This window comes from Mustela nivalis (assembly GCF_964662115.1).
Source record: "Mustela nivalis genome assembly, chromosome: 5".
In the NCBI taxonomy this organism is placed as follows: Eukaryota; Metazoa; Chordata; class Mammalia; order Carnivora; family Mustelidae; genus Mustela; species Mustela nivalis.
Genome location: NC_139024.1, coordinates 67,562,000 through 67,576,051, shown reverse-complemented (window position 1 = coordinate 67,576,051; position 14,052 = coordinate 67,562,000). Strand labels below are relative to the sequence as shown.

The 14,052-nt window shown below is 43.0% G+C and overlaps 1 pseudogene across 1 annotated transcript; it reads right to left on the bottom strand.

Moving 5' to 3' along the window:
- Positions 1 to 6,187: 6,187 nt before the first annotated feature.
- LOC309864948 (DNA polymerase delta subunit 2 pseudogene) lies at positions 6,188 to 7,977 on the bottom strand (annotated as a pseudogene). The gene has a single exon. The product of its transcript is annotated as a DNA polymerase delta subunit 2 pseudogene (transcript).
- Between the last annotated feature and the right edge of the window lie 6,075 nt (positions 7,978 to 14,052).

Sequence of the window (14,052 nt, the reverse complement as noted above, 5' to 3'; positions counted from 1 at the left end):
CCTGGTTTGTTTTTTTATTGGGGGGGGCACTAGAATAAGGTCTCTTAGCAAGAGAAAGGATAATCCTTGTATAATTAGCAAAATAACTAGAAACCTGCTGTTTTATTTCCTCCTGGTTTCTAAATGAAAGCGTACTCTAACCAGTCAGTAAACTGTTAAAAACTGAGAACAGGATGACCTAAGTAGCAAAAGCCTTAAAAGTGAATGTGACATCCAGGGGTTAAGTGTGCTGTTTGTAACAACATCAAGACCGCCTAGGACCTAGAGAAATGGGCCCAAGCTAGTCAAGTGTGGGTGTTACTTTGCAGTCTAGCAACTTGATAGCAGATTGAAGAAGTCAAACAAGTTGATAGAAAATACTAGGTAGGCAGGATTGGATTTAGGCTGTGGGACGCAAAGCACGGGATGTCCAGAAAGTGCTTAATGGACATGTCCTTTGGAAGAGACAGGGTGTTCATGGTGTGGGTTATAACCCTTGGTACTGTCTTAGGTGCAGAAGCAGGATATGCTTCTCTATGCTGAAGTCTCAATCTCCAGAGAGTCAGTGATGACCCATGTATTTCAGGCCTGGACCAAGTTGGTACAAGCATGAAATTAGTGAGCCAGGTAGGATTAATGGAAATGTTATAATCAAAGTCCTTGATAAATTGCTGCTAAAGGTTACTTAGAATTTCTCTACTCTAGTTTTTTGGTACTGATGCATAGTTATGTGGGTACATGAAGCAAAATGGAGCCAGATCGGTTTTGAATGCTTGCTTGTACAATGGTGAGTATTTTTCTGCATTTTGGGAGTTTATAGGTTTTAAGCCTTCAATAAAATTCACCTCGGGGCGCCTGGGTGCCTCAGTGGGTTAAGCCACTGCCTTCGGCTCAGGTCATGATCTCGGGGTCCTGGGATCGAGTCCCGCATCGGGCTCTCTGCTCAGCAGGGAGCCTGCTTCCTCCTCTCTCTCTCTCTGCCTCTCTGCCCACTTGTGATTTCTCTCTGTCAAATAAATAAATAAAATCTTTAAAAAAAAAAAAAAAAAAAAAAAAAAATAAAATTCACCTCTAGGTAATGTAGCAACCTCTAGGATCACTAAAGGCTGCTTGTTCTCTGCATGGTATCTGCTGTGGTGGAGTGAATGGCATCAAGAGTCCTAGAGTTACTGTAGTCCTAAAGCCTTAAGGATAGTTTCCTTAGATATGGTACCTTGGGGTTCATCTGTCACCATTAAATGTCAACCCAAGCTGTCTGCTATTTCTAAGGAAGGAGTCTTCTCTTTGTTTTGAATTCTGGTGCATATGAATATCTGTGAGGCAAATAGTTGTGAGTCATTCACTCTTAACCTGGCACTGTTTGAGCTGTTGGGAGTAGCAAAACCCTTCTTCCAACTTTTTCTTGGGATTTGATGGTGTTTGGGAATTCTGTAGCTCATGCTAGGGAGGATAGCTGAGTATAGCACTTGGCATTTCCATTTTGGGAAAACTGGCTGAACTGTATCTTCACTGACCTAAGACAGCATTAGGTGTTTTTGGTATTTGCATATCCACTGATCCCTCAGGTCAGATCTCTAAGGAATACTGTGCCCTTTACTAGATGTCTACTACTTTGTTGTGGCTGTTCGTAATACTCAAGATGGTGATTTCCATCTTCTCAACTGCTTTCTCTAAAATGTCAGTCTGGTCCCTGAGACTTTATGGTCAAACTCAATAGCTTCACAGCTTTTTCATCTAAACCTGGATTTTCAAGAGTTTCGTCCATACTTCAGCACTTTGCCACACTAAACTTCTTATGCCCCTTTCTCCCTTAACACTAGCACCAGAGTTCTGTGGCCCTGTTTACTTCCATCCAGCCTTCCTGGGGCTGTTCTGTAACTTCTCCAGATTTCCTTTTTCTCTAAATCGGAGTTGTTTTAGTTTTGGTCAGCTCTAGGCAAAGGGGGCACTCCATGAACACCCACTTGTACCTCAACTTTGGTGTGCCTCAAGTTTTGTATATCTCCCAGTGAGCTTGAAGATTCTCAAAATGTTTTCAGTTAAAGGAAGGAAGTTCCTGAATATCTAGTGTATCAGGCTTTGCACCGAGTGTTTACATCTACTTCAGTTTTCAAGGTAGAGGCATCGGGAGTCCTCTGCTCCTGCCCCCACCTTGTTTAAGCCATCACAGACTTCACGGACTGTAGTAGCTGCTCAATGAGCTAATGCTGTGAGTCAGTACTCCCTTGAATTTAACATCTGCTCTCAGAGTTGTTACACTGAGCTCTTTCTGCCTGAAATGTAGGTTTCTCCACTGGGCTGTCTACTCAACCTTCAAAACCCAGTTCAAATGTAACATCAGTCTTAGGTTTGGATTTGGCTGTATAGCTTATATGGAATTCACAAGGGAGCTCATCCATGCTAAAGGGCCCAGGCCAAAGCAGGTGTCATCTGAGCCAAGCACTTCATACTGTGTTCTTGTTCCTGTGGTCAGTGAGACGGGTGTTCCTGTTCATTTCAGCTGTAAGAAACCTCCACTCCAAGGAATCAATTTTCCTTGTCCTTAACTCCTGTTTTTGCTTTTTAAAATTTTTTGCTTGGTCCTGATACTACAATTTCTGATAGATGTGGTTTTGGTAAGCCACTTTAAATGCTTTTTTAAAAAACCCCAGGACATCCATAGTGGATTTACAACAGGGTTGTATTAAGTTGGTGTCTTAAAAACAGGTATTTGTTCATTTTCAACTGGATTATAGAAGCAACAGAATCATTGTGTAGGCAGTTTGAGATTGTTCAAATAAGCTTTTAATGTCTCCATGTACTCCTGAGGCCCACAGAGAAGGTGAGGATGGATAGTCAAAAGCTACAGAAATAAGATCAGTTTTCATCACTCCAGGTGGGTGATGGGACAGGCTGAGAGGGTAAGACTGTCTCCCAGTCCACAAAAGCTCCATGCACAAGCCAGAATATTGAGGGAGTAAATTTCAGCAAGATCAGTTGGAGGCATCCTGGCCTGGCTAAGGAGGTGTTGAAGATGGAGGCCACCAGGCTCTCAGAGAACCTACTGGGTGAAGTGTGAGTGCTGGGGGCAAAGGGGTCCTGGAAGTCAAAGTTGGAAATTAATCTTTCAGAGAGTGGTCAGGCATTTGGGACTTAGGCTACATGTTAATGCATCAAGAGTGTTCAGAAGGATTCAGACTGATGGCTCACTCCCCAGAGGAGAAAAGTTTTGGTGTCCTTTGAAAAAAAAAAAAAAAAAAAGGACCTGGCTTATGCTTCAAATAGCACAAGCACACCTAAATTCAAACTTATTACCAGTAAGGTATTTCAGTCAACAAACCCTGTTCTACCTACCCACAGTTTACTGATTGAAGTTGCATTACAATCTGGGTTTTGCTTGGAAAGTCTTAGAAAGGAGGAGGAAGGGGATCCTGAGGATTCTTTACACAAAAGGGGCAATTTTCTCAGCTTTTTCCTGGTTTGCATGAAGCAATCTTTTAAGAGAATTCTGCTTTTGTTCTTTGACTCCATAGTCCCCATCAGCACTGCATTCCTAAATTGATTTCCACAACAAATTGGCTTTAGACAGGGCAAGTGCCAGACAGGAGAGAGAGAAGTAGTTTTACAGGTAGAAACTCAAATCTCTTTCAAGTCTCTGAACTAAACTGGGTTGTGAAGTATACTTCCACTTGTGGAGGCACTGGTGATGATCCCGTGGCCCTGCCAAGGAAAATTCCCCGTTTTTGATGATAAAGGAGAAAAATTACAGCATCAATTAAGAATGCCCTTGGTGAAGAGTACACATTTATGGCCCAATTGCAAAGGAAAGCAAGATTATAGCTATTAACGTATTTATCACAGGGCAATTAGAACATACTTTTTGGGGGGTTAAAGTAGAATAAGCAAAATGTACGATTACAGAATAGGATATTATGGTGCCTAAAAAACAGTATGAAGGACATCTGTTCATACACTTTTATTTTTTTAAAAGATTTTATTTATTTGACAGCGAACTCACAAGTAGGCAGAGAGAAGAGGAAGCAGGCTCACTGCGGAGCAGACAGCCCGATGTGGGGCTCGATCCCAGGACCCTAAAATCCTGACAGCCAAAGGCAGAGGCCTAACCCACTGAGCCACCCAGGTGCCCCTGTTCATACACTTTTTTTTTTTTTTTTAAAGATTTCATTTATTTATTTGTCAGAGAGAGAGGAGTGAGAGTGAGCACAGGCAGACGGAGTGGCAGGCAGAGGGAGAAGCAGGCTCCCCGCCAAGCAAGGAGCCTGATGCGGGACTCGATCCCAGGACGCCGGGATCATGACCTGAGCCGAAGGCAGCCGCCTAACCAACTGAGCCACCCAGGCGTCCCTGTTCATACACTTTTAAAGCAATATTCAAAATGTACAATAGGACCACATTTTGAAAAAAACACCAATATAAGGACATACATCAAGGTTTCAATGGTTTTGAGAAGGTGGGTATTTTGGCTTACATGTTGCTTATTTTTTCTTCAATATGTATTGTTTTTGTAGTAAAAAAAAATTTAAAGAAACGAGAATGGTATAGGGCTCTCTCGGGGTTAATATGAAGTGCCAGTAATACAAAAAATTTAAAAAATGTGAACAAGTGCATTTATTTACTCATCTAGTAGAATAGCAGTTGGGTGGAAGGCTGGTTTACGAAGGCTGAAGTCAGGCTTAACCAGCAGAGGGCAGTAAGAAGCTGGAACCTGGTGGGGAACTTACCCAAAAACAAGCCAGAAAAGCCCTAACTACAGTTCTGCCTCCCACAGCACGTACACTAAATTGGAACAATGCAGAGAAGATTAGATTATGCCTCTGCACAAGGAGGACATGCAGATTCGTGAAGCAGCACTAACTGTAGCAGGTCCCCTCGTAGGGAAAGCTTCTCCTCCCATGCTGAAGTAAGATTGTTGGGCTTCGGTTTACTACTTCTAGTTACATTTTCTTTTTGCCCTAATGCCAAATCCAGGATCCAAAGCTGGTGAGGTCGTGTCATGTGCTGGGAGGCTGTCAGTAGAGGCGACTGTGGTTATTTTATATACAACTAAGAAATTGAAACTCTGCAACACATTCATAGAGAAAAGGGTTTAGGTCCGTTTTGTATGCTTCTGTAGGACTCCTTTTCTTCCACTACACTGAGATTTCTGTAGATTTCTGTCTGAAGGCCAGAAGGTTTCAGAGCAGGCGATTTTGGAATGGGCACAATCCGGAGTGTTAAGGTAACAGATGTATTTTGGAGATTACAATCCACACTGTTCTCTCCGTGGAAGCATTGACTTTGTTCCATGCACTGTTTGAATAGCGCGCTTGGTGTAGGCACTCAGATATCTTCTGTTGGATAAATAGATTTGACCTGCCTATCTAGTAAGTTAGTTAATTTGTGGGTTTTCTTCTCAGGCTTAAACTCCCCAGCCTCTTTTGACACTTGAATTTCTCATGTTCCTTTTTTTTCTGGCAACAACAGTGAATCTCTCAAGCTGGGCCTCTTTTAGCCTAGCACAGTGCCAAGCTGTCTCAACCTCCCTTCACTTCAGCTCCACTCTAGGGAGCAGGGGGGAGAAATGTATCCTACTGCAGTATGGGGTACAGAGTCTGGGGTACAGAGGCTCTAAGAGTCTGAAAAATCATTTTAAAAGCCACTTTGAGACCTGGGAACAGTAAAAAGCACGTGAATTCAGTGAAACTATTTTTACATTGCAATAATTTCTTTTTGAAGCCTATTTATTAAGACACATGCCAACAGCACAGTATTGTACAAGTGATGTGAATTAAACCTTACACAAATGTAGTATTTGTCTTTTTATTTTTCCTTCTCTCGACTCAACTGCCCCCAACTAGAATTTACAAATGGATATAAAAATCCTGTTTGTACCTGGTTGGCTTGTTAGCAAAATACTGAGTGAAAGGCCTGTGATATTTCACAGTGCTGCCACCAGATTCAAAGGAAAAAAATGCACATAAATAAATAAATATGAGATTCAGAAGGGGAAAATAAAATATTAACATACAAAAGGCTACAAATTAAAGGCCCCGTGTTTGCTTTTGGATTCGACGCTTGGATATACTTGGTGAGTTCCAGGGGTCAGCAGATGTTTTGCTAAGTGGATGCATGTTGTGTCTTGCTGGGGGGTACTTATCTACACTTGGTTTATAAAGTGAGGCAGTTATGCTGTTATTTCAGGAGGGACTACATGTATAATTTTTTGTTTTGTTTTATTTTTTGTTTTAAAGACTTTATTCATTTTAGAGAAAGAGAGTGCGTGCAGGGGGAGGAGCGGAGAGACTCACAAGCCGACTCCACCGCCAGCACCCATCCCAACATGGGGCTCCATCTCACGCCCCTGAGATCAGACCTGAGTCAAAATCAATACTTGGTTGCTCCACGGGCTGAGCGCCCCAGGTGTCCCAATCAGGCTTTTCTTAAGAAACAAATGCCACTGCTGGGTCAGTGTCACATGGAACAGATAGCTGGGGTCTCTGAGTCAGGGGCGCAGACCCAAGACCCCCAGATCCTCGTCCTCTGCCCCAAAGCCTGAGAAGCTGATGGGCTGGCAGGCCAGGCTACGCAGATTCACAAGGCAGGCAGTCTGTGTGGTGCTGAAGTCGGGGACGGCCACCAACAGCACCCTCTGGTCCTCTGGTCCTTGGAAGATTTTAGAGCCAAACTCAGGGGTGTTCCCGCAGAAGTAGACGTGAGGGCACTCCGGGAAGATGAATGGGTCAGTCTTGTAGAAGGGGTAGCATCCTAGTGTGTCTGGGGCTGTGGGGCTGATGTGACGGACACGCAGGGTCCACTCCAGGATCTCTAAGTGATCCTCCATGCTGCTGTACCGGAAAATATCACTCACATTTTGTCCTGATGTCCCCAGGAATCTGACTCCATCAATGGTGGCTTGGTAGGGATTAGTGACCAGCTGGAGCGTAGAGTAGGCGGTGGCCAGCGGGAACATGCAGGGGTGCAGGGGTTGCTGGGGCAGCGTGTAGTTGGTTGGGTCAAATTCGCCTGGCATCACATCCACGGCACTGACGCACTCAGCTGCAGCAGGATCTCGTCCAGCATTCTGACCACCTCCACGCTGGCTGCCTGGGTCTTCTTGGTTAAGTACTTGGCCTTGTTGATGGAATCTCTGCTCTGGGTGTTGTGGCTCAGCAGGTTCCCAGCGAGGATGACCCGGGACACCTGGGCAGCGCTGTATTGCTCCCCCTCGTCCCCCAGCTGCCCTGTCACCACGTCCACCAGCAGCTGGGTGCCCAGGAGGCTCTTGTCCCCGCCTCCACCCAGGCCCAGACCAGACACCAGCAGCACAAACCTGTCTGTGTCAAGGGGGGTGCGGGCTTCTGAGGGGCGAGCTCTGCAAAGCAGTGGTCCTCTACGACGAACTTGCCACTGTCTCTCGCGGAGCCGAGCACGGCCAGCACTGTCCCTGTGACCAGCCTTGATGCGTCGACGTCGCCTTCCAGTCTGATGCGCTGCAACTCATCTTCCAAGACCAGCTCGTCGTCGGGGTGGATATACTTGCTCCGAGAAGGCTGGGGGAGCAGGTTGTGCTCTTCACTGATCTCGCGGAGGATAGAAGGCTGGAGCGGCATGGCCTTGAAGAGGGTCCCCACCACACAGCACTTCTCCCCCGGCTGCAGCTCACACAGCTTCTTTACCTGGACTCCACCACCCCAACGCTGCTTGGCGCGGCTCACCAGGAAGGGCCTCATTTGGAGGAGGCGGGTGGCATAAATGTGGGCGTACTGCCGGCTAAAGCTGCGCTCCCCGAGCCTGAAGGGCTGGGAGGAGTTGGTGTACGAGGACACAGGCACACGGGCAAAGGTGGCATTGTTGGCGGACGGTGGGGAGAGGAGAGTGTGGGCCTTCTGGGCAGCCTGCTCCGAGAACATGGTGTGCCAGACTCATTCAGAACCCCGTGCTTGGGCCCAGGCAGCGGCAGCCACTAATCGTCGGCCGCGGGCCTCCCACCACCTCCTGCCAGTCCGCGCTCGCCGCCACGCCCCCATGTATAATTTTTAAGAAGCAGTTAGAACCTTTTCTTCCCCCACCCCCACAAGCCGCATTTTCGAAGGCAGCTGAGCTCACTATACCCTCAGACCATGCCACAAGCTGCATTTTGATATCATCCAGTTCAAAAATTTTATATTCTAAATTTCAGTCCTGTAAAGAATCTAGAAACTTTACTATGAAACATGGAAATGGTAACATGCATAATAAGAGCCATGCTGAAATGCAAAAGCAGAATTAGGAGTTCTATAACGGAGAGGAATCAATGTATAGTAAATTATTCAGATTTTTAAGTAACTGTAATCAAGGCATAAAGATCATCCTTGTTATGACCTTGATCGTGGTCTACTGTTGTCACATGAAGCTGGTTCATTCAGAGCATTCCAGAGAGTGAGGCTGCCATCTGCAGTGCCCGGTAATAGAATGCAAGACAGATGTAGGTGTGGCTAATGTTCAGTGACAGCCTGAAACTATCATGTGGCTGGCAGTAAAAATTAAACAGGTAAGAAATGAATTGGTCTTCTAATAAAACTGCTGAGTGCATTTCTCCTGTCACAACTTGAGAACAATGGGAACGGTTCCTTTAATGAAGCAGAAGCCTGCCTGAACGATGTGTCCCAGGACTTTCTAGTCATGGCAATTAGGAAGAAAGTGTTCAGTTCATTTGTGGCAGATGATGGTGATGTTTTAAAAGCAAGCTGTATTTCTGGGGGAATGTGGGTTAGAGAAGAAGAGGAAGAATGGGAGGAAAAGATAGAGAAAATGAGAGAGGGAGTTGTAGAGGCCAATGGCAGACTGTCCCAATAGGGGACACTTTGGCATGAAGATTATTTTGAGTTAAAGGCAATCAGAACCTAGTAGATTCAGGGAAAGCTCTTTACTTCCTGCACAACTGTCTAAAAGGAATTTATCATTTATAGAAAAAGATTTTATTCGTTCTGTGGGGAGAGGGAGAAAGAATCTGAAGTCAACTCTGCTTTGAGAGCGAGCCCCTTGGGGGATTGATCCTGGGGTCATGACTTGAGCCAACACCAAGAGTCTGATGGGCAACTGACTGAGCCACTCAGGTGCCCCTAGAAAGAATCTAGACTCTAGAAAAAGAGTTGTCACCACAGAAAACTACATTATGATGGGAACTAAGTATAGTAGACAGGGAGGAGCCTAGCAAGGCCTGTTTGAGCAGGGTCCTTGGTGTCCAATTGTTTCTGAGTGGCCCAACAAACATTCCTTTACCAAACATTCACTCTTTTTCATCTTCCCGTGAATTGCATTCCTTCCCTTTGACTCCCTACCCCTTTCTCCTTAGTTCAGAATGACATACATACCTCATTTTGCCTGTCTCCAGAATTTCTTTCTGTTTTTGTGTGGATTCCCTGTACGTATGAAATGAAATTTTATTTTCTCTTGTTAATCTGATTTTAATTTGATTCTGAGTTCAGCTAAAAGGACCTTGAAGGGCAGAGGAAATTCTTCCTCCTAGACAGAGGGAACAAGGAGTAGGGAGACAGATACAGAGAGAGTGAGAGAGAATGAAAGAAGAAGGGGGGGAGGAAAAAGGGACAAAGAAAGGCAAAGAGGGAGGGAGCAGGAGGGAGACAAGTATATGTTTATGTATAATTTACATATAAATTAGTGGAAAGAATTTATTTATTCCACATTATTTTCTTCGTTAAAAAAACGAATGAGGGGCACCTGGGTAGTTCAGTGGGTTAAAGCCTCTGCCTTCAGCTCAGGTCATGATCCCAGGGTCCTGGGATCGAGCCCAGCATGGAGCTCTCTGCTCAGCGGGGAGCCTGCTTCCTCCTCTCTCTGCCGGTCTCTCTCCCTGCTTGTGATCTCTCTCTGTCCAAAAAAAAAAAAAGGGAATGTCAAGATTTGTCTTTGATTTTGGCAGGTCAGCAATCACTTAATGTTATAAATTATTAGTTGAAACTGCTTATAAATGAGTTGCAGATCAGCTGACCAGTTCCATTTCTCCTGTATCGGCTAGAACTCCAGTAGTTTTTTCCCCTGGAGGTCATAGTCTCAACTGCAATGGCGGTTTATTGAAATGAAAGTGCTCATAATCATTGCCAATGCCCAAACTTGTGCTGGGATGCTAAAAATTTTTCTTTGAGCAGCAAAATAAAAAATTATATCCTACCTATATAGGATAGCTCTATTCTCCTTGTAAGGCATTGGAATTTAGAGGTTAACAGCCAGTTTGGATGAAAGATACAAACTCTTACTAAGGAAAAAAACACATTTAATAACATTTATATTTCTTGAATTAAACTGGAGCACAAATAAACAAGCAAAATCTTCCCAACGTACGAATAACATGGAACCAAAACAAAACCCTTGTGTAGGATTGAGTGTGTGGGTATGCAAACAGTTCCTTTTGGCCTTCTAATTCTGATTCTTTGCTTATTGCCTTGATACCTTGATAATGAGAGTCAAACAACTGTGCCAAGAAATAACAGACCTTTCTTTTATTCTATCTTTTTGTCATTGTAGGCAGTTCCCAAATTGCTTCATGTTTGATTTGAGTCCTTTGAAGAGGGTCTACCAGGAAGGGGCTCTTACATAATTACAGGCTCGATCTAAGACTTTAGTGAAAAAAAATTTTTTTCTATTATACCTATCATGATCACCTCCTAAAGTTAGCTTGTTGCTAAATGATACAAAATTTAGGGAATTTTAGTATTCTACACAATGACATGAGTGATATTCTTTAATACTATCATCTAAAGTAATCATAGCAATTGTGGTAAATTATTTTCTGACAATCAGTAGCTACCTTGGCTCTGTTACCATTATTGGTTGTGTTATGGTTTTGAAGTAACTGTGGGCTGACCAAAATGTGACCTTGTTACTTTCTCCCTATATTTCTGGAGAAGTTGCTCTCTCTTGCCCAATAGGAATTGGGTCTAGAGTTCAGGCCTGAAGTAACAAGATTTTTCCCACTCTACTCTACTTACAGTCAGAATCCAAATTTTTAAGATGGAAGGACCTGAGAAATGGTCTTGTTTCATTCTCTCATTTTCCAGCTGAGAACACAGAGTCCTATATCCCAGGACATGCCCCAGAAGCCTTTGGCTGTGTGAATAAACCAAGAGATTATAGGATTTGTCAGTTTGTTGAAGATTAAAATATTCTGTCCTTAATATATGTAGAGAGATTATATTTGTCAATTGATGTGTGTAAGTGAAAAATATCAGTGATGAGAATCACAAACATACTTTGAGTCCATAAACACTTTTTAGAGCCTGAAAAAAAGTTAACGATTAGCAATTTAGTTGGCTCCCACAAGAGGAATGTACAGATGTGGAAGAGTGTTTATACAAGACTGAAATGTACATGCATCAGCTTCCACGGGCCATCCTTTTGCAATGCTCCGCACGGAGTTTGTCTGTGCAGTATTCTCCTGATCTGCACTTGTTCCCTATTATCCATGCCAACGACATGATACAGAGCAGTGATGTCTCCCGAACTAGTTATCTACAACAGAGAATTTTGCAGGGCGCTCAGTACACAGGTGAACTAATAGGTTCAAAGACTTGTCTTTATTTTTATTTATTTTTAAGATTTTAAATTTATTTGTCAGAGACAAAAAGCACAAGCAGGTGGAGCAGCAGGCAGAGAGAGAAGCAGACTCCCTGCGGAGTAAGCAGCCCAAGGAGGGGCTTGATCCCAGGACTCCGGGATCATGACCTGAGCTGAAAGCAGCCGCTTAATCAATTAAGCCACCCAGGTGCCCCGAAAGATGTATCTTTAAAAAAATAAAAAATAAAAAAATAAGGGGAGCTATTTGTCCAGAAAACAGTGATTTGAAGAAAACCTGTCTCAAAGTGAATACTGAGGATGCGTTTTACAAAAGGTTACAGCTAGCGGCTTTGCCTTGCCATTAAACATAATAAAAATAAATAAATAACCTGGAAAAAAATAAATATATTAGTTTTAATTTTCAGAAGCAATTATAAATAACTTTAAAAGAGGAACATTACCATCTATAGTTGATAGGTAGGAGAATTGGACTTTTGTTCTTATTTTATTTTTTTTTAGAAGTTTGTGTTATTTATTTGAGAGAGAGAGAGCAGGAGCCGGGGCAGGGGAAGGGCAGAGGGAGAAACAAACTCCCTACTGAGCAGGAAGCCTGATGCAGGGCTCAATCCCAGGACCCTAGAATCATGACCTGAGCCAAAGGCAGATACTTAACCACCCAGGTGCACTGGACTTCCCCTTTAAAAAATGGTCATGGATTAGGTGTCCATTCTTCTGATACACTGTTGGCAGAATGTTGCTGATGTTTGCAGAGAAGAGCCTATCTTCTAAGGATCTCTTTAAATTATGAGCAGGAGACTTGGATTCTTATCCTAACCCAGAATGCAGTTCCTATCCACACAAATCTGGGGAGACAATTGCATTAACACATCAGTATTTATGGTTTATGGTAACAACAAGAGGAAAAGAAAAAATAATTTTTGAAAATATGGAACTCTCTGGTGGGCATATTCTTAGATTCTAAAAATTAGCAATGAAAAGAAAATCTGTGGGATGTCTGGAGTGATTCAGTTGATTAAGCATCTGCCTTCAGCTCACATCATGATCCCAGAGTCCTGGAATAAAGTCCCACAGCAGGCTTCTTGCTCAGTGGGGAGTCTGATTCTCCCTCTGCCTGCTACTCCCCCTGCTTGTGCTCTCTCTCTCTCTGTCAGATAAATAAAATCTTTTCCAAAAATTAAAGAAAAAAGAATAGAAAATTTGAAAAGTTTATTCACTTACTTGACTCTGTAGTTTGGTAAAGTTCCAAGATAAAACAAATTTGTCAATGTTAACTTGTCTTCCACCTACTTTCTCCTATGTCACTGCTTCTAAGTTTGGAATTGTTGAAGAGAATCAATTTTCTTTTTCTTTTTAAGATTTTATTTATTTATTTGACAGACAGAGATCACAAGTAGGCAGAGATGCAGGCAGAGAGAGAGAGAGGGGGAAGCAGGCTCCCTGCGGAGCAGACAGCCCGATGTGGGGCTCCATCCCAGGACCCTAGGATCATTACCTGAGCCGAAGGCAGAGGCTTTAACCCACTGAGCCACCCAGGCGCCCCGAGAATCAGTTTTCTGAGAACACTTTAGCTAATTTTAAATTCAACATACATGATTGTTATTTTTAATATTTTAAAATGCTTTCTTAATGTTTACATTAAAAAAATAGATAATTGAAATTTAGGTCATGTGAAAGTGATATTTAAAAAAACAAAAAGTACTGATTCAATGTTTAGATAATAACTCCCAAACTTCTCTACAGTAACTTCTAGCTAAAGCACATCACATTTAAAGCAAGATTATTATGGCATTGCCACTTGGAATAAAAGTGGTCTTAAACTACTGGCCGAGGAAATGTGTAAAAGAGCCTGCATTCTCTAGTTGGTCGGTTTTGTCCTCCGCGTGCGTTTGCAGGCCTTTGGAGGGTGACTTCACGACATTCTGGGCAGTGAACAGGAGATGGCAGCATGACTTCAGATGTTCGAGAAGAGGCTTCTACTCCCTTCTGGAAAGAGGAGGTTGGGAGCTGATGGAGTGGAGAGTTATAGCAGCAGGTGCTACAATGTGTCTATCAAGCAGGATACATAGGAAACAAATGTGAAATAAAACTGTTTAATGCCTCTGAATGCTGCAGATTTCTACGCATATTTTCCAGGGTAATAGTCCCTTCCTTTGTAAAAATGAAATGGGTCAGATGTTGAGATTTTTATGGGATTTAGTAAGATGTACAAGCCTAACAAAGAACTTGGCTCCATAGCTGTGGGATTTTTAATCTCTGTTTTTTGTTTTTTGGGTTTTGTTTCTTTTTCTTTCTTCTTCTTTTTTTTTAATGGAGAAGCAATTTTCTAAGAACACAAAACACTTATTCCTTATTTCTTCTCAAATTTCTGGACAACTTTAATAATAATGGGCAAGGAACGTGGATCTCTGTTCCATAAAAATACCTAAATGCCCCAGAACTGGAACTACTACTATCTGTTTTGTGACAATGTTAATGTAGGAGAAAAGCGATTAGATTAGTAAACCATGGGCCTCTAGGTCT